Source organism: Arachis ipaensis, chromosome B3 (assembly GCF_059453495.1).
Source record: "Arachis ipaensis isolate K30076 ecotype BB chromosome B3, ASM5945349v1, whole genome shotgun sequence".
Classification (NCBI taxonomy): Eukaryota; Viridiplantae; Streptophyta; class Magnoliopsida; order Fabales; family Fabaceae; genus Arachis; species Arachis ipaensis.
The window spans coordinates 58,611,826-58,635,666 of NC_142438.1; the positions used below are offsets into that span (position 1 = coordinate 58,611,826).

Consider the following 23,841-nt stretch of genomic DNA (forward strand, 5'->3'; position numbering starts at 1 on the left):
TGGCACTCTTCTGTTATCTGTTTAGATAATTGTTGTCTGGTCTGATTCAATTGTGCTTCCATATCCTTGTTAGCCTTTTTAGTGTCTTGTAGCATCTCTTTAATTTCCGCTAACTGTTTTGTTATAAAGAGCAATTGCTGATTGAGTTCAATAACTTGTTCTGGAGGATTAAGTTCAGTGGATACTGCTTTAGCCTCTTCTTTCATGGAGGACTCACTACTTAAGTACATATGCTTATTTCTAGCAACTGTATCAATGAGCTCTTGAGCCTCTTCAATTGTCTTTCTCATGTGTATAGATCCACCAGCTGAGTGGTCTAGAGATATATGGGCCTTTTCTATAAGCCCGTAGTAGAAGCTGTCTAACTGCACCCATTCTGAAAACATTTCAGAGGGGCATTTCCTTAGCATCCCTCTGTACCTCTCACAGGCATTATAAAGAGATTCATTATCCTCTTGTTTAAAGCCTTGGATGTCCAGCCTTAGCTGTGTCATCCTTTTTGGAGGGAAATACTGATTCAGGAAATTGTCTGATAACTGTTTTCATGTTCTTATGCTTGCTGTGGGTTGGTTATTTAACCACCTCTTAGCTTGATCTTTTACAGCAAATGGAAACAGTAATAATCTATAGACATCCTGATCTACTTCTTTATCACGTACTATGTCAGCAATTTGTAAGAACTGTGCCAGAAACTCAGTAGGCTATTCTTGTGGAAGACCGGAATACTGGCAATTTTACTACACCATGATAATGAGATGAGGGTTTAGCTCAAAATTGATAGCTCTTATGGGGGGTATACAGATACTACTCTCATATGCAGCAGTAGTGGGGTTAGCATATGACCCCAGAGTCCTTCCGGACTGTTCATTTCCACTTAGGTCCATGATGGAGAAAAGGAGATGATGTGGATTGCAAATAAAATATATTTTTATTTTTATTTTATTTAATTAAGGATAAACCGAATTAAAAAGGAAATAAGATAAAATAAAATAATTGGAAAATAGAATATAGGTTTCGAAAACTAAAAGAAAAAATAAAATAAAAAAAATTCGAATACTAAAATGACTAATTAATTAAAAAGATTTGAAAAATTTTGGATATGATTTTCGAAAATTGAAGAAAGAGAAAGTGGTTAAGAAGTTTTGAAAAAGATATGTCTTAAAATTAAAGATACTTGTAAGAAAATAATTAAAAGAAAAGATTTGAAAAAGATATGATTTTAAAATTTTAAAGATTGAAACTTTCTTAACAAGGCAACACCAAACTTAAAATTTTTCACTCAAAATAGTAAAATAAGACAAGTAATTCGAAAATTATGAATAAGAAAAGAAACAGATTTTGAAAAATTTTATAAAGGATTTTCGAAAAATATAAAAAAAAATTGAAAAAGATTTAAAAATTGAAATTTTAACTTAACTAATAAGAAACTACCAAATTTTAAAAATTTTGACTAAGTCAACCTAAGGAATTCAAAAATGTTGAGTAAATAAAGGAAAAGATATTTTTTTTGAATTTAATGAGGAAAGAGAAAAATAATAAAATGATACCAAACTTAGAATTTTTAGATCAAAACAAAGAAAACAAACAAGAAAACTTTGAATGTCAAGATGAACACCAAGAACACTTTGAAGATCAAGATGAACACCGAGAACAAATTTTGGAAATTTTTAAGAAAATAAAAACACAAAGGACACCAAACATAAACATTTTTTATACTTTGGACACTAATAATTAGAAAATGCACAAGAAAAACAAGGAAAGACACAAAACAAGAAAAACTAAAGATCAAACAAGGAAAAGAAATAACAACAACTTGAAGACTAAGAAAGAATAAGGAACATAAAACTCGAAAATATGAAGAACAAAGAGAACATAAAATTCGAAAAATTTGGAGGAAAGTAAAAACATGCAATTGACACCAAACTTAAAGTATGAAACTAAACTCAAACAGAAAACTCAAAGGAAAATTAAATATTAATAAAGAAAAATAAGATTTTTGAAAAGAAAATAAAAGACTTAAATTTAGTGACTCTAAACCAAAAAGATAAATTTTTCCTAATTTAAGCAACAAAATAAACCGTCAGTTATCCAAACTCGAACAATCCCCGGCAACGGCGCCAAAAACTTGGTGCACGAAATTGTGATCACACTTTTCACAACTCCGCACAACTAACCAACAAGTGCACTGGGTCGTCTAAGTAGTACCTTACGTGAGTAAGGGTCGATCCCACGGAGATTGTCAGCTTGAAGCAAGCTATGGTTATCTTGTAAATCTTAGTCAGGAGATTAATGATAAAAATGATTTTGTTTATGAAAGGTAAATAACATGAAATAAATGATACTTGTGATTCAGTGATGAGGAACAGGTTGAGGTTCCGGAGATGCTCTGTCGTCTGAATCTTTGCTTTCCAACTGTCTTCTTCACCAAACACGCATGGCTTTCTTCAATGGCAAGCTGTATGATCCTCTCGGATGAAAAATACCAGGTACGATCTCTGCACGGCTAATCAACTGTCAGATTTCTCATCTCGGATGAAAAATACCAGGTACAGCTACCGCACGGCTAATCATCTGTCGGTTCTCACTAGCGTCGGAATAGGATCTCTCTATCCTTTTGCACACTGTCACTACGCCCAACATTTGTGAGTTTGAAGCTCATCATAGTCATCCCTTCCCAGATCCTACTCGGAATACCACAGACAAGATTTAGACTTTCCGGATCCCAGGAATGCTGCCAATTGGTTCTAGCCTCTACCACGAAGGTTCTGATCTCACGGACTCAGTCCGTGGATTAGAAACCCAAGAGATACTCAAGCTGTCGCCCAATGACTACATTGAGCTCAGGTAGAACGGGAGTGGTTCTCAGGCATGCATTCATAAATGTGAGAATGATGATGAGTGTCACGGATCATCATCTTCTCCAGATTGAAGTATGAGTGAGTATCTTAGAACAGAATCAAGAGTGATTGAATAGAAAACAATAGTAATTGCATTAATCCATTGAGACACAGCAGAGCTCCTCACCCCACGTATGGGGTTTACAGAAAATGAGTAACTAAGTGCAGATAGTGCAGAAATTCACTTATGGGGCCCACTTGGTGTGTGCTTAGGCTGAGCATTGAAGCTTTCACATGCTTAGGTCCACTTCTGGGGCCCACTTGGTGTGTGCTTAGGCTGAGCATTGAAGCTTTCACATGCTTAGGCCATTCTTGGAGTTAAATGCCAGCTTGGTGCTAGTTTGGGCGTTTAACTCCAATTTTGGTGCCAGTTCTGACGTTTTACGCCAGAAAAGGGTCTCTGGCTGGCTTTTAACGCCAGTTTGGGCTATCAAATATCGGGAAAAGTATGGACTATTATATATTTCTGGAAAGCCCAAGATGTCTTCTTTCCAACAAAATTGAGAGCGCACTAATTGGGCTTCTATAGCTCCAGAAAATAAACTTCGAGTGCAGGAGGGTCAGAATCCAACAGCATCTGCAGTCCTTTCTCAGCCTCTGAATCAGATTTTTGCTCAGGTCCCTCAATTTCAGCCAGAAAATACTTGAAATTATAGAAAAACACAAAAACTCATAGTAAAGTCCAAAAATGTGATTTTTGCATAAAAACTAATAAAAATATAATGAAAAGTAACTAAATCATACTAAAAACTATGTAAAATCAATGCCAAAAAGGATATAAACTATCCGCTCATCACCACACCAAACTTAAATTGTTGCTTGTCCCCAAGCAACCAAAAACAAAATAGGATAAAAAGAAGAGAATATACAATAAGTTTCAAAAATATCAATGAAGATTAGTTTCAATTAGATGAGTGGGACTAGTAGCTTTTTGCTTCTGCACAGTTTTGGTATCTCACTTTATCCTTTGAAGTTCAGAATGATTGGCATCCATAGGAACTCAGAATTCAGATAGTGTTATTGATTCTCCTAGTTCAGTATGTTGAATCTTGAACACATCTACTTTATGAGTCTTGGCTGTGACCCTAAGCATTTTGTTTTCCAGTATTACCACCGGATACATAAATGCCACAGACACATAACTGGGTGAACCTTTTCAGATTGTGACTTAACATTGCTAGAGTCCCCAGTTAGAGGTGCCCAGAGTTCCTAAACACACTCTTTTTGCTTTGGACCATGACTTTAACCACTCAGTCTCAAGCTTTTCACTTGGACCTTCATGCCACAAGCACATGGTTAGGGACAACTTGACTTAGCCGCTTAGGCCAGGATTTTATTCCTTTGGACCTCCTATCCATTAATGCTCAAAACCTTGGATCCTTTTTACCTTTTCCTTTTAGTTTAAAGGGTTATTGGCTTTTTCTGCTTGCTTTTTCTTTTTCTTTATTTTTTGCCATTTTTTGCCATTTTTTTCGCAAGCTTTGTGTTTTTCACTGCTTTTTCTTGCTTCAAGAATCAATTTTATGATTTTTCAGATTATCAATTACATTTCTTCTTTTTCATTATTCTTTCAAGAGCCAACAATTTTAGCATCCATACACTTCACTATCAAAAATATGCACTGTTCAAGCATACATTCAGAAAGCGAGAAGTATTGTCACCACATCAACATAATTAAGCTAATTTCAAGATAAATTTCGAAATTATGCACTTCTTGTTCTTTTGCAATTAAAAATATTTTTCATTTAATAAAGGTGAGGGATTCATGGAATCATTCATAGCTTTAAGACATAGACTCTAAACTTTAATGATCATGTAATAAAAATAAGACATAAAATAAACATAAAAGCAGACAAATAATAATAAAAGAAAGGAAATTAAAGACATAAAAATAAATGACTCTAATACTAATGCTCATGTAACTCTTAGAATAGGTTTCTAATAATAAAAGTTATCATAGAGTTAGGACTCAACAACCTTGATTTTGAGGGGTAGGTGCTCCTTCAATCTGTGGGACGTCCAACTCTTCAAGGGACAGCTTCTGAAGCTTTAGCTCCTGTATTTCACACCCTTGTTTCTCTTGTTCTATGAGCAGTTTGTAGAGCATGCTGTTTTGATTCTGCTGCTCTTCTTTGAGTTGATTCACAGCTTCTTGCAACTTGGTGACAGATGCTTCTAAATGGGCCCAATAGTAAAATTGAGGAATTTCTGGGAGGAGCTCATGCGCCCCCCTCTTGATGAGGTTATCTTGAATTTGAGGTCCATCCATCACTTTTTTGGTAATTGGTCGTTCAACTGGGATAAATTCATCCACACCCATCTTTACCTCCGCATCTTTACATAGCAGACTAATCAAGCTTGGGTAAGCCAATTCGGCCTCAGTGGATTCCTTGTTTGCAAACATACAAATTTCAACAGGGATCAGCTGATGAATCTCTACCTCCTTCCCTAGCATAATACAGTGGATCATCACTGCCCTCTTAACAGTGACTTCAGATCGGTTGCTGGTTGGGAGTATAGAACGCCCAATGAAATCCAGCTATCCTCTAGCAATTGGTTTGAGATCTCCTCTCTTTAACTGGTTTGGGACACCTTTTGAATTGGTAATCCACTTGGTTCCAGGGAGGCATATGTCCTCTAGAACTTGATCTAGCCTTTTATCCTTGGCCATTCTCCTGTTAAAGGACTCTGGATCATCTTGTAGTTAAGGAAGTTTGAGAACTTCTCTCACTTTATCAAAGTGGAAGTAAATAATCTTCCCTCTGACCATAGTCCGAAAGGAGTAGAAAGCAGTTCCCTCTAATCTTTGCTTCTCTGTCATCAATAGATTTGCATAGAATTCCTGGACCATGTTTCTCCCAACATGTATCTCAGGATTAGCCAGGACTTCCCAGCCCCTATTTTGAATCTACTCTTGGATCTCCGGGTATTTATCTTCTTTTAGATTGAACTTAACTTCTGGGATCACTGATCTTCTGCATACAATTTTGAGGTTATGGTCTGCATGTTCCTTGGTGCAGAAATTTTCATGCATCCAAGGTAGTTTTGGATTACTTTCTTTCTTGCCTCTTGAAGCGGTTTGTCTTCCTTTGGGAGCCATGAGATTCGTTTGTTTTAGCTCAGGGATCACGGGAATCACACCAAACTTAGAGGGTTGCTTGTCCTCAAGCAAAAATAAAAAGAAGATGAATAGATGGAGAGAAGGATTCGAATGATGTGTTAAAGGGGATGGCCGAATGTATATTTAAAAGGGAAGGAGGGAATGGGTTCTTATTTTTAGAAAAAGATATGATTGAAATATATGATTGATAAAAGATAAACATGATATGAAAAAGGTGAGATTCTTTTCAAATTTTAAAAGATATGAAAAATATATGAGAAAATTAAATCTGAATTTTCATTTATGCATCTAAGAAATAAAAGATAATATGAATGATTTAAAAAGATTTGAAAAGAAATTGGAAAGATAAATGAGTTTTGAAAAATAATTGAAAAGAATTGAAAAAGAATTAAAAAGAATTTATAAGATTATTGATTTTTGGGAAAGGAAATTAAAAAATGAATGTTTGTAATATTTGGATGCAGAAAATTTTGAATTAAAAGATGAAAATTCGAAAAAAAATTGAATTGAAAATGAAATTACCTCTCCCCTAGCTGTTCTGGCGTTAAATGCCCAGAATGATACCCATTCTGGCGTTTAACGCCCATCTGGTGGCCATTTTGGGTGTTTAACGCCCAGCCAGGTACCCTGACTGGCGTTAAACACCAGAAATCCTTTGTTACTGGACTTTTTTCTGAACGCCCAGTATGATGCTGTTTCTGGCGTTAAACGCCCAGAATGCTGTCCATTCTGGCGTTTAACGCCCAGAATGGTAGCCATTCTGGCGATTAACGCCCAAAATACCCCTTTACTGGCGTTTTGACGCTAGTGAGCTCTTTTTCTCTGTGATTCCTCTGCTTTATGTCTTGAACCTCCATTTTCCTGACTTATTCACTAAAATGCATTAGCTAACATGAGTAACAAAATTAAATAGACTTATATAATTTTTATAAACATCTAATTTTTTATAATGGCTGGGTTGCCTCCCAGTAAGCGCTTCTTTACTGTCTTTAGCTGGACTTTACTGAGCTTTTAATTTAGTCTCAGATTTGAGCATTCTTGCTCAACATTGCCTTTAAGATAATGTTTGATTCTCTGTCCATTAACAATGAACCTTTTGTCAGAATCAATGTCTTGAAGCTCTACATAACCATATGGTAACACACTTGTAATCACATATGGTCCCCTCCACTGGGATTTCAATTTCCCAGGGAACAATCTAAGCCTAGAGTTAAACAATAGGGCCTTCTGTCCTGGCTCAAAGACTCTAGATGACAGCCTTTTGTCATGCCATCTTTTTGCTTTCTCTTTGTAAATTTTAGCATTTTCGAAAGCATTGAGTCTGAACTCCTCTAACTCATTCAACTAGAGTAATCTTTTCTCTCCGGCTACCTTAGCATCAAGGTTTAGGAACCTGGTTGCCCAATAGGCCTTGTGTTCCAGTTCCACTGGCAGATGACAGGCTTTTCCATACACAAGCTGGTATGGAGAGGTCCCTATAGGAGTCTTGAATGCTATTCTGTATACCCACAGAGCATCATCCAGACTTCTTGCCCAATCCTTTCTACGAGAACTTACTATCTAATGAGCGGATAATTTATACGCTTTTTGGCATTGTTTTTAGTATGTTTTTAGTAGGATCTAGTTACTTTTAGGGATGTTTTTATTAGTTTTTATGTTAAATTCACATTTCTGGAGTTTACTATGAGTTTGTGTGTTTTTCTGTGATTTCAGGTATTTTCTGGCTGAAATTGAGGGACTTGAGCAAAAATCAGATTCAGAGGTTGAAGAAGGACTGCTGATGCTGTTGGATTCTGACCTCCCTGCACTCAAAGTGAATTTTCTGGAGCTACAGAACTCAAAATGGCGCGCTTCCAATTGCGTTAGAAAGTATACATCCAGGGCTTTCCAGCAATATATAATAGTTCATATTTTGGCCGAGTTTAGATGACGTAAAAGGGTATTGAACGCCAGTTCTATGCTGCTGTCTGGAGTTAAACGCCAGAAACACGTCACAAGCCAGAGTTGAACGCCAGAATTACGTTACAAACTGGCGTTCAACTCCAAGATTGACCTCTACACGTGTAACATTCAAGCTCAGCCCAAGCACACACCAAGTGGGCCCCAGAAGTGCATTTATGCATCAATTACTTACTTCTGTAAACCCTAGTAACTAGTTTATTATAAATATGACTTTTTACTATTGTATTAAACATCTTTGATCAATTTTATGCTATCTTAGACTTTCATGGAGGCTGGCCATTCGGCCATGCCTGAACCATTATCACTTATGTATTTTCATACGGTAGAGTTTCTGCACTCCATAGATTAAGGTGTGGAGCTCTACTGTTCCTCAAAGATTAATGCAAAGTACTACTGTTTTTCTATTCAATTCAACTCATTCCGCTTCTAAGATATTCATTCGCACTTCAACCTGAATGTGATGAACGTGAAAATCATCATCATTCCCCCACGAACGCGTGCCTGACAACCACTTCCGTTCCACCTTAGATTGAATGAGTATCTCTTGGATCTCTTAATCAGAATCTTCGTGGTATAAGCTAGATTGATGGCGGCATTCATGAGAGTCCGAAAAGTCTAAACCTTGTCTGTGGTATTCCGAGTAGGACTTTGGGATTGAATGACTGTGACGAACTTCAAACTCGCGAGTGCTGGTGGTGCACGAAATTGTGATGTCCAGGCTCAAACAATCCCCGGCAACGGCGCCAAAAACTTGGTACGTGTAATTGTGATTACACTTTAATTATGTAAAATTCATTGCTCTTTCTTTCCCTGGAAATGGCACCAAAAACATGATGCCAAGACCATGGTTCACAACTCCGTGTAACTGACCAGCAAGTGCACTGGGTCGTCCAAGTAATACCTTACGTGAGTAAGGGTCGAATCCCACGGAGATTGTTGGTATGAAGCAAGCTATGGTCACCTTGTAAATCTCAGTCAGGAAGATATAAAGTGATAATGGTGTTTTCGAATAATAATTAATAAAACAGGGATAGAAATACTTATGTAAATCATTGGTGAGAATTTCAGATAAGCGTATGGAGATGCATTTGTTCCTCTGAATCTCTGCTTTCCTGCTATCTTCATCCAATCAGTCTTACTCCTTTCCATGGCTGCCTTTATGCAAGGGCATCACCGTTGTCAGTGGCTACATCCCCTCCTCTCAATGAATAATATGCTCACGCACCCTGTCACGGCACGGCTATTCATCTGTCGGTTCCCGATCATGCTGGAATAGGATTCACCCTCCTTTTGCGTCTGTCACTAACGCCCAGCACTCGCGAGTTTGAAGCTCGTCACAGTCATTCAATCATTGAATCCTACTCGGAATACCACAGACAAGGTTTAGACTTTCCGGATTCTCTTGAATGCCGCCATCATTCTAGCTTACGCCACGAAGATTCTGGTTAGGAGATCCAAGAGATATTCATTCTAGCTTATTTCATGTAGAACGGAAGTGTTTGTCAGGCACGTGTTCATAGGGGAGAATGGTGATGAGCGTCACACATAATCATCACCTTCATCACGTTCTTGGGTGCGAATGGATATCTTAGAAGCGAAATAAGATGAATTGAATAGAAAACAGTAGTACTTTGCATTAATCTTTGAGGAACAGCAGAGCTCCACACCTTAATCTATGGAGTGTAGAAACTCTACCGTTAAAAATACATAAGTGAAAGTCCAGGCATGGCCGAGAGGCCAGCCCTCTGATCTAAGAACCAGACGTCCAAAGATGGTTTACACTGATCAAAGATGCCTAATACAATAGTAAAAGGTCCTATTTATAATAAACTAGCTACTAGGGTTTACATGAGTAAGTAATTGATGCATAAATCCACTTTCTGGGCCCACTTGGTGTGTGTTTGGACTGAGCTTGAGTGTTGTACATGTAGAGGTCCTTCTTGGAGTTGAACGCCAGCTTTTGTGCCAGTTTGGGCGTTCAACTCTGGTTTTGGCTCCTTTTCTGGCGCTGGACGCCAGGTTTGGGTAGAAAGCTGGCGTTGAACGCCAGTTTACATCGTCTATTCTTGGCCAAAGTATGGACTATTATATATTGCTAGAAAGCCCTAGATGTCTAGTTTCCAACGCAATTGGAAGCGCGCCATTTCGAGTTTTGTAGCTCCAGAAAATCCACTTTGAATGCAGGGAGGTCAGAATCCAACAGCATCAGCAGTCATTCTTCAACCTCTGAATCTGATTTCTGCTCAAGTCCCTCAATTTCAGCCAGAAAATACCTGAAATCACAGAAAAACACAAAAACTCATAGTAAAGTCCAGAAATGTGAATTTAACATAAAAACTAATGAAAACATCCCTAAAAGTAACTAGATCCTACTAAAAACATACTAAAAACAATGCCAAAAAGCGTATAAATTATCCGCTCATCACAACACCAAACTTAAATTGTTGCTTGTCCCCAAGCAACTGAAAATCAAATAGGATAAAAAGAAGAGAATATACTATAAATTCCAAACTATCAATGAAACATAGCTTCAATCATATGAGCGGGACTTATAGCTTTTTGCCTCTTGAATAGTTTTGGCATCTCACTTTATCCATTGAAGTTCAGAATGATTGGCATCTATAGGAACTCAGAGTTCAAATAGTGTTATTGATTCTCCTAGTTCAGTATGATGATTCTTGAACACAGCTTCTTTATGAGTCTTGGCCGTGGCCCTAAGCACTTTGTTTTCCAGTATTACCACCGGATACATAAATGCCACAGACACATAATTGGGTGAACCTTTTCAGATTGTGACTCAGCTTTGCTAAAGTCCCCAATTAGAGGTGTCCAGGGTTCTTAAGCACACTCTTTTTTTTTTTTTTTTGCTTTGGACCTTGACTTTAACCGCTCAGTCTCAAGTTTTCACTTGACACCTACACGCCACAAGCACATGGTTAAGGACAGCTTGGTTTAGCCGCTTAGACCAGGATTTTATTCCTTTAGGCCCTCCTATCCACTGATGCTCAAAGCCTTGGGATCCTTTTTATTGCCCTTGCCTTTTGGTTTTAAGGGTTATTGGCATTTTGCTCTTGTCTCTTGGTTTTAAGAGCTTTTGGCTTTTTCTGCTTGCTTTTCTTTCTATTTTTTTTTTCTGCAAGCTTTGTTCTTTGCTGCTTTTTCTTGCTTCAAGAATCATTTTTATGATTTTTCAGATTATCAAATAACATGTCTCCTTGTCATCATTCTTTCAAGAGCCAACATATTTAACATTCTTAAACAACAACTTCAAAAGACATATGCACTGTTCAAGCATACATTCGGAAAACAAGAAGCATTGTCACCACATCAATATAATTAAGCTAAGTTCAAGGATAAATTCGAAACTCATGTACTTCTTGTTCTTTTGAATTAAAACATTTTTCATTTAAGAGAGGTGATGGATTCATAGGACATTTATAACTTTAAGACAAAGTTACTAACTACTAATGATCATGTAATGAAGACACAAACACAGATAAGCACATAATATAGAAAACGAAAAATAGAAGAAATAAGAACAAGGAATGAATCCACCTTAGTGATGGTGGCATTTCCTTCTTGAGGAACCAATGATGTCCTTAAGCTCTTCTATGTCTCTTCCTTGTCTTTGTTGCTCCTCCCTCATTGCTTTTTGATCTTCTCTTTTTTCATGAAGCATGATGGAGTGCTCTTGATGTTCCACCCTTAGTTGTCCCATAGTGGAACTCAATTCTCCTAGGGAGGTGTTGATTTACTCCCAATAATTTTGTGGAGGAAAGTCCTTTTGAGGCATCTCCGGGATCTCATGGAAATGAGCTTCTTACGCCTCTTGAGCTCCATGATTGGGCTCTCTTGCTTGCTCCATCTTTTTCTTAATGATGGGCTTGTCCTCTTTAATGAGGATATCTCCCTCTATGTCAATCCCAGCCGAATTGCATAGGTGGCAAATGAGGTGAGGAAAGGCTAACCTTGCCATAGTGGAGGACTTGTCAGCCACCTTGTAGAGTTCTTGAGATATAATCTCATGAACTTCCACCTCTTCTCCAATCATGATGCTATGGATCATGATGGCCCGGTCTATAGTAACTTCAGACCGGTTGCTAGTGGGAATGATTGAGCATTGAATGAACTCCAACCATCCTCTAGCTATAGGCTTGAGGTCCAATCTTCTTAGTTGAACTGGCTTGCCTTTGGAGTCAACCTTCCATTGAGCTCCTTCTACACATATGTCCATAAGGACCTGGTCCAACCTTTGATCAAAGTTGACTCTTCTTGTGTAGGGGCGTGCGTTCTCTTCCATGTTTTGGCAAGTTGAACGCCAACCTCACATTCTCCGGACTAAAATCTAAGTATCTCCCCCGAACCATTGTAACATAGTTCTTTGGATCTGGGTTCTTACTTTGATCATGGTTCTTGGTGATCCATGCATTAGCATAGAACTCTTGAACCATTAGGATGCCGACTTGTTGGATGGGATTTGTTAGAACTTCCCAACCTCTTCTTTGAATTTCATGTCGGATCTCCGGATACTCATTTCTTTTGAGTTTGAAAGGGACCTCAGGGATCACCTTCTTCTTGGCCACAACATCATAGAAGTGGTCTTGATGGGCTTTGGAGATGAACCTTTCCATCTCCCATGACTCGGATGTGGAAGCTTTTGTCTTCCCTTTCCCTCTTCTAGAGGATTCTCCGGTCTTAGATGCCATCAATGGTAATGGAAAAACAAAAAAGCTATGCTTTTACCACACCAAACTTAGAATATTGCTCGCCCTCGAGCAATAAACAAAAGAATAGAAGAAGAAGAAGAAGAAATATGGAGAGGAAGAGGAAGATGTGGTTTCGGCCAAGAAGGGTGTAGAGGGGTGTGTTGTGTGAATTTGATGAAGAATGGAGGGCTTTATATAGGGAAGGGAGGGGGGGTTAAGGTTCGGCCATATGGGTGGGAAATTGGTTTTGAATTTTGAAGGTAGGTGGAGTTTATGAGGTAGGTTTATGGGGAAGAGTGGATGGATGTGAGTGGTGAAGTGGTGATGGGGAAGAGAGTTTGAGGTGATTGGTGAAGGGTTTTTGGGGAGGAGTGTTTATGGGGTTGTGTGAAAGAGAGTGGTGAGAAGAAGTGAGTGGAGGTAGGTGGGGATCCTGTGGGGTCTACAGATCCTGAGTGGATCCTGTGGGGTCCACAGATCCTGAGTGGATCCTGTGGGGTCCACAGATCCTGAGGTGTTCAAGGATTTACATCCCTGCACCCATTAGGCATGTAAAAATGCCTTTATACACAACTCTGGGCGTTCAGCGCCAGGTTGGTGGCCATTTAGGGCGTTCAACGCCCATTTGTGTGCCATTTCTGGCGTTGAACGCCAGAACCATGCCTGTTCTGGCGTTCAGCGCCCAGAAGCTGCCCATTTTGGGCGTTCAGCGCCAGAACCATGCTCTGTTCTGGCGCTGAATGCCAGACAGATGCTCCTCCAGGGTGTGATTTTTCTTCTGCTATTTTTGATTCCGTTTTCAATTTTTATATTTATTTTGTGACTCCACATGATCATGAACCTACAAAGACATATAACTAAGAAAAATATAGTTAGATAAATAAAAATTGGGTTGCCTCCCAACAAGCGCTTCTTTAATGTCAATAGCTTGACAGTGGGCTCTCATGGAGCCTCACAGATGTGCAGAGCTTTGTTGAGACTCTCCAACACCAAACTTAGAGTTTGGATATGGGAGTTCAACACCAAACTTAGAGTTTGGTTGTGGCCTCCCAACACCAAACTTAGAGTTTGATTGTGGGGGCTCTGGTTGACTCTGCTTTGAGAGAAGCTTTTCATGCTTCCTCTCCATGGTTGCAGAGGGAGATCCTTGAGTTTTAAACACAAGGGGGTTCTCATTCAATTGAAGGACTATTTCACCTCTGTCAACATCAATCACAACTCTTGCTGTGGCTAGGAAAGGTCTTCCTAGGATGATGGATTCATCCTCTTCCTTTCCAGTATCCAGGACTATGAAATCAGCAGGGATGTAAAGGCCTTCAACCTTTACTAACACGTCCTCTACTTGTCCATAAGCCTGTTTTCTTGAATTGTCTGCCATCTCTAATGAGATTTTAGCAGCTTGCACCCCATAGATTCCCAGTTTCTCTATTACAGAGAGGGGCATGAGGTTTATTCCTGAACCAAGGTCACATAGAGCCTTAAAGATCATGGTGCCTATAGTACAAGGTATTATGAACTTTCCAGGATCCTGTCTCTTCTGATGCAATGTCAGTTGATCCAGATCACTTAGTTCATTGATGAACAAGGGAGGATCAACTTCCCAAGTATCAATGCCAAATAATTTGGCATTCAGCTTCATGATTGCACCAAGAAACTTGGCAGTTTGCTCTTCAGTAACATCCTCATTCTCTTCAGAAGAGGAATACTCATCAGAGCTTATGAAGGGTATAAGGAGGTTCAATGGAATCTCTATGGTCTCTAGATGAGCCTCAGAGTCCTTTGGTTCCTCAGAGGGAAGCTCCTTATTGACCATTGGACGTCCCAGGAGGTCTTCCTCCTTGGGATTCACGTCCTCTCCTCTCCTCACAGGTTCGGCCATGGTTCTTATGTCAATGGCCTTGCACTCTCCTTTTGGATTCTCTTCTGTATTGCTTGGGAGAGTACTTGGAGGGATTTCAGTGATCCTTTTACTCAGCTGGCCCACTTGTGCTTCCAAATTTCTAATGGAAGACCTGGTTTCATTCATGAAACTCACAGTGGCCTTAGATAGATCAGAGACTAGATTTGCTAAATTAGAAACATTTTGTTTAGAGTTCTCTGTCTGTTGCTGAGTGGATGATGAAAAAGGTTTATTATTGTTAAACCTGTTTCTTCCACCATTATTAAAGCCTTGTTGAGGCTTTTGATCCTTCCATGAGAAATTGGGGTAATTTCTCCATGATGAGTTATAGGTGTTTCCATAAGGTTCACCTAAGTAATTTACCTCTGCTATTGCAGGGTTCTCAGGATCATAAGCTTCTTCTGCATAAGAAGCTTCTTGAGTACTGTTGGATGCAGCTTGCATTCCATGCAGACTCTGAGAGATCATATTGACTTGATGAGTCAATATTTTATTCTGAGCCAATATGGCATTCAGAGTATCAACTTCAAGAACTCCCTTCTTCATAGGCGTCCCATTATTCACAGGATTCCTTTCAGAAGTGTACATGAACTGGTTATTAGCAACCATGTCAATGAGTTCTTGAGCTTCTGCAGGCGTTTTCTTTAGGTGAATGGATCCACCTGCAGAAGTGTCCAGTGACATCTTTGATAGCTCAGATAAACCATCATAGAATATATCCAGGATGGTCCATTCTGAAAGCATGTCAGAAGGACACTTTTTGGTCAACTGTTTGTATCTTTCCCAAGCTTCATAGAGGGATTCACCTTCTTTCTGTCTGAAGGTTTGAACATCAGCTCTAAGCTTGCTCAGCTTTTGAGGAGGAAAGTACTTGGCTAAGAAAGCCGTGACCAGCTTATCCCAAGAGTTCAGGCTGTCTTTGGGTTTGAGAATCCAACCATAATCTAGCTCTGTCTCTTACAACAAGAGGGAAAAGCATGAGCCTGTAGACTTCAGGATCTACTCCATTAGTCTTAACAGTATCACATATCTGCAAGAATTCAGTTAAGAACTGAAAAGGATCTTCAGATGGAAGTCCATGAAACTTGCAGTTCTGCTGCATCAGAGAAACTAATTGAGGTTTCAGCTCAAAGTTGTTTGCTCCAATGGCAGGAATGGAGATGCTTCTTCCATGTAAATTGGAATTAGGTGCAGTAAATTCACCAAGCATCTTCCTTACATTATTATTATTTTCGGCTGCCATCTCCTCTTCCTGTTCGAAAATTTCTGAAAGGTTATCTCTGGATTGTTGTATTTTAGCTTCTCTTAATTTTTTCTTCAGAGTCCTTTCAGGTTCTGGATCTACTTCCACAAGAATGTTCTTATCCTTGCTCCTGCTCATATGACAAAAAAGAGGGCACAGAAAAATAATAATAATAATAGAGATCCTTTATACCACAGTATAGGGATCCCTGTGTGAGTAGAAGAAGAGGGGGAGACAAAGAATGTAATATAATGGAAGAAACACAACTGAGAGGATGGTAGAGATGTGAGATGAGATGTTAGGATATGAATGAATAAATAGAATAAGATGGGGGAGGGATAATTTTCGAAAATTATTTTGAAAAAGAGTTAGTGATTTTCGAAAATGGTTTTTGAAAATTGTTAGTATTTTTTCGAAAAATTTTTTTAAAATTAAAAATAAAAATAAGAATAATTACTTAATTAAAAATAAATTTTTGAAAAAAAGGGAAGATATTTTCGAAAATTAGAGAGAGAGAGTTAGTTAGGTAGTTTTGAAAAAGTTAAGAAACAAACAAAAAGTTAGTTAGTTAGTTGAAACAAATTTTGAAAAGATAAGAAGTTAGGAAGTTAGAAAAGATATTTTGAAAAGATATTTTTGAAAAAGATAAGATAAGAAGATATTTTTGAAAAGATATGATTGAAATTAGTTTTGAAAAAGATTTGATTTTTAAAATCACAATTAATGACTTGATTCATAAGAAATCACAAGATATGATTCTAGAACTTAAAGTTTGAATCTTTCTTAACAAGCAAGTAACAAACTTCAAATTTTTGAATCAAAACATTAATTGATTATGTTATTTTCGAAAATTTGATATAAAAATAAGAAAAAGATTTTTGAAAAATATTTTTAGAATTTTCGAAAATAACTAAGAAATTTGAAAAAGATTTGATTTTTGAAAAAGATTTTGAAAAAGATAAGATTTTCAAATTGAAAATTTGATTTGACTCATAAGAAACAACTTGATTTTAAAAATTTTTGAAAAAGTCAACTCAAATTTTCGAATTTACAATGCATGAAATTTTTAGATCAAAACAATGAATGCATGCATGAATGATATGAGTGTCAAGATGAACACCAAGAACACTTTGAATGTCAAGATGAACATCAAGAACATATTTTTGAAAAATTTTTTATGCAAAGAAAACATGTAAGACACCAAACTTAGAATTCTTTAATGCTTAGGCACTAAGAATTCAAGAATGCATATGATAAACATGAAAAGACACAAAACAAAAAATCATCAAGATCAAACAAGAAGACTTACCAAGAACAACTTGAAGATCATGAAGAACACTATGAATGCATGAAATTTTCGAAAAATGCAAGATGCATATGCAAGTGACACCAAACTTATGATATGACTCAAGACTCAAACAAGAAACACAAAAATATTTTTGATTTTTATGATTTTCTAATTTTTTTGGATTTTTATTTTATATTTTTCAAAAAATTCTTTTGAAAAAGAAAATAAGGATTCCAAAATTTTTAATATGAATTCCAGGAATCTTATGCTCTAAAGCTCCAATCAAAGGGTCAGGCATGGCTTAATAGCCAGCCAAGCTTTAGTATGTAACTCAGACATGACACGCCTGACATACTCATTCCCAAAGCAATTAGACATGGCTTTACAGCCAGCCAGGCTTCACATGCTTCATGAAACACTAGAATTCATTCTTAAAAATTTTGAATAAAAATATATTTTTTCGAAAACAGGTGAGAAAATTTTGAAATATTTTTGAAAAACTTTTGAAAAGAAAACAAAAAGAAAATTACCTAATCTGAGCAATAGGATGAACCGTCAGTTGTCCAAACTCGAACAATCCCCGGCAACGGCGCCAAAAACTTGGTGCACGAAATTGTGATGTCCAGGCTCAAACAATCCCCGGCAACGGTGCCAAAAACTTGGTACGCGTAATTGTGATTACACTTTAATTATGTAAAATTCATTGCTCTTTCTTTCCCTGGAAATGGCGCCAAAAACATGATGCCAAGACCATGGTTCACAACTCCGTGTAACTGACCAGCAAGTGCACTGGGTCGTCCAAGTAATACCTTACGTGAGTAAGGGTCGAATCCCACGGAGATTGTTGGTATGAAGCAAGCTATGGTCACCTTGTAAATCTCAGTCAGGCAGATATAAAGTGATAATGGTGTTTTCGAATAATAATTAATAAAACAGGGATAGAAATACTTATGTAAATCATTGGTGAGAATTTTAGATAAGCGTATGGAGATGCATTTGTTCCTCTGAATCTCTGCTTTCCTGCTATCTTCATCCAATCAGTCTTACTCCTTTCCATGGCTGGCTTTATGCAAGGGCATCACCGTTGTCAGTGGCTACATCCCCTCCTCTCAGTGAATAATATGCTCACGCACCCTGTCACGGCACGGCTATTCATCTGTCGGTTCCCGATCATGCTGGAATAGGATTCACCCTCCTTTTGCGTCTGTCACTAACGCCCAGCACTCGCGAGTTTGAAACTCGTCACAGTCATTCAATCATTAAATCCTACTCGGAATACCACAGACAAGGTTTAGACTTTCTGGATTCTCTTGAATGCCGCCATCATTCTAGCTTACGCCACGAAGATTCTAGCTTATTTCATGTAGAACGGAAGTGTTTGTCAGGCACGTGTTCATAGGGGAGAATGGTGATGAGCGTCACACATAATCATCACATTCATCACGTTCTTGGGTGTGAATGGATATCTTAGAAGCGAAATAAGATGAATTGAATAGAAAACAGTAGTACTTTGCATTAATCTTTGAGGAACAACAGAGCTCCACACCTTAATCTCTGGAGTGTAGAAACTCTACCGTTAAAAATACATAAGTGAAAGTCCAGGCATGGCCGAGAGGCCAGCCCTCTGATCTAAGAACCAGACGTCCGAAGATGGTTTACACTGATCAAAGATGCCTAATACAATAGTAAAAGGTCCTATTTATAATAAACTAGCTACTAGGGTTTACATGAGTAAGTAATTGATGCATAAATCCACTTCCTGGGCCCACTTGGTGTGTGTTTGGGCTGAGCTTGAGTGTTGTACGTGTAGAGGTCCTTCTTGGAGTTGAACACCAGCTTTTGTGCCAGTTTGGGCGTTCAACTATGGTTTTGGCTCCTTTTCTGGCGCTGGACGCCAGGTTTGGGTAGAAAGCTGGCGTTGAACGCCAGTTTACGTCATCTATTCTTGGCCAAAGTATGGACAATTATATATTGCTGGAAAGCCCTGGATGTCTACTTTCCAACACAATTGGAAGCGCACCATTTCGAGTTCTGTAGCTCCAGAAAATCCACTTTGAGTGCAGGGAGGTCAGAATCCAACAGCATCAGCAGTCCTTCTTCAACCTCTGAATCTGATTTCTGCTCAAGTCCCTCAATTTCAGCCAGAAAATACCTGAAATCATAGAAAAACACACAAACTCATAGTAAAGTCCAGAAATGTGAATTTAACATAAAAACTAATGAAAACATCCCTAAAAGTAACTAGATCCTACTAAAAACATACTAAAAACAATGCCAAAAAGCGTATAAATTATCCGCTCATCAGCTGGGCGTAGTGACAGACGCAAAAGGAGGGTGAATCCTATTCCAGTATGATCGAGAACCTCAGATGATTAGCCGTGCTGTGACAAAGCATTTGGACCATTTTCACAAGAGGATGGGATGCAGCCATTGACAAGGGTGATGCCTCTAGACGATTAGCCATGCAGTGACAGCGAATCGGACCATTTTCCAGAGAGGATAAAAAGTAGCCATTGACAACGGTGATGTCCTTACATAAAGCCAGCCATGGAAAGGAGTAAGACTGATTGGATGAAGACAGCAGGAAAGCAGAGGTTCAGAGGAACGAATGCATCTCTATACACTTTTCTGAAATTCTAACCAATGAATTACATAAGTATTTCTATCCTTATTTTCTATTTATTATTAATATTCAAAAACTCCATAACTATTTGATATCCGCCTGACTGAGATTTACAAGGTGACCATAGCTTGCTTCATACCAACAATCTCCGTGGGATCGACCCTTACTCACGTAAGGTTTATTACTTGGACGACCCAGTGCACTTGCTGGTTAGTTGTATCGAAGTTGTGAATGAAAAACGATTTATTAAGATGTGCGTACAGAGTTTCTGGCGCCGTTGCCTGAGATCACAATTTCGTGCACCAAGTTTTTGGCGCCGTTGCCGGGGATTGTTCGAGTTTGAGCAACTGATGGTTCATCTTGTTGCTCTGATTAGGTAATTTTCTTTTTGTTTTATTTTCAAAAATTTTTCAAAAACCTTTCAAAAATTTCTCATCTGTTTTCGAAAAAAAAAATAAATCTTTTCAAAAATATATTTTTCTTCAGATTTTTTAAGAATGAATTCTAGAGTTTCATGAAGCATGTTGAAGCCTAGCTGGCTGTAAAGCCATGTCTAATTCTTTTGGATAGGGGCTTCCAACCATCAGCATAGAGGCAAGTTAATTGGAATGTCAGCCATGGCATGTCTGAGTTACATACTAAAGCTTGGCTGGCTATTAAGCCATGCCTAACCCTCGGATTGGAGCTTTAGACTAAGAATACAAGATTCCTGGAATTCATATTAAAAAATTTTGAAATCCTTATTTTCTTTTTCCTATATGTTTTTTCGAAAAAAAAATATACAAAAATCCAAAAAAAAAATAAAAAAATCATAAAAATAAAAAATATTTCATGTTTCTTGTTTGAGTCTTGAGTCAAGTTGAAAGTTTGGTGTCAATTGCATATTCATCTTGCATTTTTCGAAAAATTCATGCATTCATAGTGTTCTTCATGATCTTCAAGTTGTTCTTGGTAAGTCTTCTTGTTTGATCTTGATGTTTTCATGTTTTGTGTCTTTTCTTGTTTTTCATATGCATTCTTGCATTCATAGTGTCTATACATGAAAAATTTTTAAGTTTGGTGTCTTGCATGTTTTCTTTGCTTTAAAAATTTTTCAAAAATAAGTTCTTGATGTTCATCTTGACATTCAAAGTGTTCTTGGTGTTCATCTTAACATTCATAGCATTCTTGCATGCATTCATTGTTTTGATCCAAAATTTTCATGCATTGAGTCTTTTTCATGTTTTTCCCTCTCATCATTAAAAATTCAAAAAAAAAAAAAATATCTTTCCCTTTTTCACTCATAAATTTCAAAAATTTGAGTTGACTTTTTCAAAACTTTTTAAAATCTAGTTGTTTTTATGAGTCAAATCAAATTTTCAATTTAAAAATCTTATTTTTTTCAAAATCTTTTTCAAAAATCAAATCTTTTTCATTTTTCTTATCTATTTTCGAAAATTTCAAAAAAATATTTTTCAAAAATCTTTTTCTTAATTTTACATCATCAATTAATGTTTTGATTCAAAAATTTCAAGTTTGTTACTTGCTTGTTAAGAAAGATTCAAACTTTGAGTTCTAGAATCATATTTTGTGATTTCTTGTGAATCAAGTCATTAATTGTGATTTTAAAAATCAAATCTTTTTCAAAACTAATTTCAATCATATCTTTTCAAAAATATCTCTTTATCTTATCTTTTTCAAAATTTGATTTTAAAATATCCTTTCTAACTTCTTATCTTCTTATCTTTTCAAAATTGATTTTCAAATTTGTTTCAATTAACTAACAAACTTTTTGTTTGTTTTTTATCTTTTTCAAAACTACCTAACTAACTCTCTCTCTCTAATTTTCGAAAATATCTTCCCTCTTTTTCAAAATTTCTTTTTAATTAACTAATTATTTTAATTTTTTATTTTAATTCTCGAAAATTACTAACCTTTTTCAAAAACTATTTTCAAAAATCACTAACTCTTTTTCAAAAATTATTTTCAAAAATTCTCTCTCTCTCTTATCTCCTTCTATTTATTTATTCATCTATTAACACTTCATCTCACCCAAATTCGAACCCCCTCTTCCATCTGTGTTCGAATTTTTTCTTCTTCTTTTCTTCTACTCACACATGGACCTCTATACTGTGGTAAAAAGGACCCCTATTATTATTATTTTTCTGTCCCTCTTTTTCATATGAGCAGGAGCAAGGACAAGAACATTCTTGTTGAAGCAGATCCAGAACCTGAAAGGACTCTGAAGAGGAAACTAAGAGAAGCTAAATTACAACAATCCAGCAAGCACCTTTCAGAAATTTTTGAACAAGAAGAGGAGATGGCAGCCGAAAATAATAATAATGCAAGGAGGATGCTTGGTGACTTTACTGCACCTAATTCCAATTTACATGGAAGAAGCATCTCCATTCCTGCCATTGGAGCAAACAATTTTGAGCTGAAACCTCAATTAGTTTCTCTGATGCAGCAGAACTGCAAGTTTCATGGACTTCCATTTGAAAATCCTTTTCAGTTCTTAACTGAATTCTTGCAGATATGTGATACTGTTAAGACTAATGGAGTAGATCCTGAAGTCTACAGGCTCATGCTTTTCCCTTTTGCTGTGAGAGACAGAGCTAGAATATGGTTGGACTCTCAACCCAAAGATAGCCTAAACTCTTGGTTGGACTCTCAACCCAAAGATTGATGGCGGCATTCATGAGAGTCCGGAAAGTCTAAACCTTGTCTGTGGTGTTTCCGAGTAGGACTCTGGGATTGAATGACTGTGACGAACTTCAAACTCGCGAGTGCTGGGTGTAGTGACAGACGCAAAAGGAGGGTGAATCCTATTCCAGTATGTTTGAAAACCTCAGATGATTAGCCGTGCTGTGACAAAGCATTTGGACCATTTTCACAAGAGGATGGGATGCAGCCATTGACAAGGGTGATGCCTCCAGACGATTAGCCATGCATTGACAGCGCATCGGACCATTTTCTAGAGAGGATAAAAAGTAGCCATTGACAACGGTGATGTCCTTACATAGAGCCAGCCATGGAAAGGAGTAAGACTGATTGGATGAAGACAGCAGGAAAGCAGAGGTTCAGAGGAATGAATGCATCTCTATACGCTTATCTGAAATTCTAACCAATGAATTACATAAGTATTTCTATCCTTATTTTCTATTTATTATTAATATTCGAAAACACCATAACTATTTGATATCCGCCTGACTGAGATTTACAAGGTGACCATAGCTTGCTTCATACCAACAATCTCCGTGGGATCGACCCTTACTCACGTAAGGTTTATTACTTGGATGACCCAGTGCACTTGCTGGTTAGTTGTATCGAAGTTGTGAATGAAAAACGATTTATTAAGACGTGCGTACAGAGTTTCTGGCGCCATTGCCTGAGATCACAATTTCGTGCACCACTATCCATTCCAGGATCCGTTTTAGTACTCTATTTGAGACTTCAGCCTGCCCATTTGTCTGTGGATGATATGGAGTTGCCACTTTATAGTTAATTCCATATCAGACCAGAGCAGAGTCAAGCTGTTTATTGCAGAAATGAATGCCTCCATCACTGATCAGTATCCTAGGGACACCGAACCTGCTGAAGATATGCTTCTGGAGGAACTTCATTACTGTCTTAGTATCATTAGTGGGTGTTGCAATTGCCTCTACCCATTTAGATACATAGTCTACTACTACCAGAATATAAGTGTTTGAGTATGATGGTGGAAAAGGCCCCATGAAGTCAATACCCATACGTCAAACAACTCAATCTCTAAGATTCCTTGCTGAGGCATGGCATAACCGTGAGGCAGATTACCAGCTCTCTGGCAACTGTCACAGTTACGTACAAACTCTCGGGAGTCTCTATAAAGGGTAGGTCAGTAGAAGCCGCATTGGAGAACCTTTGTGGCTGTTCGATCACCTCCGAAATGTCCTCCATATTGTGATCCATGGCAATGCCATAGGATCTTCTGTACCTCTTCTCTAGGCACACATCTATGAATTACTCCATCTGCACACCTCTTAAAGAGATATGGTTCATCCCACAAGTAGTACTTTGCATCAAAAATCAATTTTTTCATTTACTGCTTGTTGTACTCTTTGGGTATAAATCTCATAGCTTTAT

The 23,841-nt window shown here is 37.6% G+C and overlaps 1 non-coding gene across 1 annotated transcript; it reads left to right on the forward strand.

The window, feature by feature from the left end:
• Positions 1–15,324: 15,324 nt before the first annotated feature.
• LOC148570769 (small nucleolar RNA R71) lies at positions 15,325–15,432 on the forward strand. The gene has a single exon (XR_015908123.1). It is a non-coding gene; the product is annotated as a small nucleolar RNA R71 (small nucleolar RNA).
• Positions 15,433–23,841: the final 8,409 nt, after the last annotated feature.